Raw genomic sequence first — 2,177 nt, forward strand, 5'->3', positions numbered from 1 at the left:
CTGTGTTGATGCCTAAGAGAGGTTGTTCATGGGCTACAATATTGAGTATTACACAAGGTCCCACACTATTCAGTTGACTTGAGAGGATGTATGTTGTAGAAAGGACACATCAATTAATTATAAAAGATCTTGTATGGAGGATATTCTAGGGGAGGCGCCTTCATGTGTTTGAAATCTATTTGTTTTGGATTGGTGTTGTAGATTTGTCGCCTCACCTCGATCATGGAGGGTTCGACCTCTATATGGGAGTTCGACGGAGTGCACCACTTTGACTAGCTAATGGTCTTGGATAGGCCAGGCTTATTACATGGCTGGTAAGTGGTCATTTCTTCGAGCCTCGTTGCATGAAGTGTAATAGAATTTTTAGCAAATAAGTAAAATATATATTTTATACATGTTTATGTCCTTGATTATTAAATTTCTGGATTTTTCATTGGTGCACAAGCAAGTGCATTAGAAATTCAATATTAGAATAGTTAAATTATTAATTAACTATGGGTGGCGTTACTTATGTAGTTATTTTTAATCATGCAAGCCATGTTCATTTTTTCAAATACTGCCAGCTAGCAAGTATGATTTTTCTCAAGTCCGACCTTATGTTTACATTTATCAAATACTTTTTTTTGGCATAACAAATTCCTCTTCAATTTACTTGCTATATTTAAGTTCAGCAAAGTCAACTATTAATCCATTATTTGCTATAGTTTTGGTCGTGTCACTTTCTTCTACTAAAGTCAACTATTACTCCATTTACCAAAATAACCCTAGCACCTTTTTATAAATTTCTCATCATGTATTGCATCTCTCTCAAGCACTAGCTCGCAGCAATTGCTAAATTTCTACGTTCCAGTGCGATTTTCTTTGCCCTTTTCTTCTGCTTCCTCATTATAGCATCAAATGGTACGAGCTTTTAGATTCTTTTGTAACACATGCATGTTGCATATGGTCACGCATGTTAATAGATATATCTCTCATCAATTCGAGGTTTAAGCTTTTTTTTTTTTTTTTTTTTTTTTTTTTTTTTTTTTTTTTTTTGTGAATAAGAGTTTTCAGTTTATTTTGTAATACATGCATGTTGCATATGATCACGCATGTTAATAGATATATATCTCATCAATACGAGGTTTAAGCTACTATTTTTATTTTTTTTTGAAAAGTTTGATCATTTAATATGGAATCTAACTTATAATATGGTATTAGATTTCGTTAAGTTTCAACTAACAATTCAATCTGATTAAAACTTAAATGAATATAATGATTTTAATATTGATCTGTTAAACAAACCACAATATTGCGAAGCATGTAAAGGCATAAATCCAATATCAATCCGAAATATAAACGAATATAAAAGAATTTAGATTATCCCTCTTAACAAGGTAGATCTTTTAAGATGGATCCATGTTTTAATAATACATACACGTCCCAAAATATCAATAAGTCGCCAATCATGTATGCAATTATATTAAAATTGATTGTGTTAATTCTTGGAATGAGTTGGTTCAACATTGAATCGAAGCAAACAAAACCTTTGATAAAAAAGGGGGAAAAAAAATAGCTTGCACTTGAGGCCTTGTTGTCAGTAACACATAATTTAAATAAATTAGCTCGTCCCTCTTTAACAACTAAAATTTTGTAGACGTGGTGATTCAATACATGACAGTTATTACTTCATTTTTTTTCCCATTTTGTGTTTGTATACGCAGAGATGCAAACGGGGGAAGCACAAGATTGTCCAAGGTGGCTCTCAGAGATATACGAACAACCTTGCGATATTGAAACTTGTTATGCCTATTGCCGTGGTGTCGAAGGTGCTTATTCGGGAGGTTGTGGAACTTTCAACAGCGAATTAGAATATGTTTGCGTATGTGGTAATGAATGCTGACTGAATTGCAGTTTTTGCTATCTTTAACTCTTATCATATAAAAATAAAAGCAACTATTGCTTCAATATTAATAAAATTTTCGTGCTCGTTTTTCATTTTTTTTTTCTCAAAATTTTTTGGCTGCGTCCAGTGAAAATTTTTCCCAACACCTTGGTGTCTCCATTGACTTCAAGTCAAAATCTTTGAATGCCATGTGTATATTTGATAAATATGACACAATCTTTCATAGTTTACATTGCTCTCAAGATATCATGAATTGGACAACTCCATTGATCCGGTAATTTTACCATTCCTA

General features: G+C 32.4%; 1 long non-coding RNA gene across 1 annotated transcript; it reads left to right on the plus strand.

The window, feature by feature from the left end:
- Window positions 1–795: 795 nt before the first annotated feature.
- On the plus strand, window positions 796–2,115 carry LOC111377063. Its single transcript, XR_002699626.1, has 2 exons — window positions 796–900; window positions 1,704–2,115. It is a non-coding gene; the product is annotated as an uncharacterized LOC111377063 (long non-coding RNA).
- The last annotated feature ends 62 nt before the right edge of the window (window positions 2,116–2,177 follow it).

This window comes from Olea europaea, unplaced genomic scaffold (genome assembly GCF_002742605.1).
Source record: "Olea europaea var. sylvestris unplaced genomic scaffold, O_europaea_v1 scaffold16013, whole genome shotgun sequence".
NCBI lineage: Eukaryota > Viridiplantae > Streptophyta > Magnoliopsida > Lamiales > Oleaceae > Olea > Olea europaea.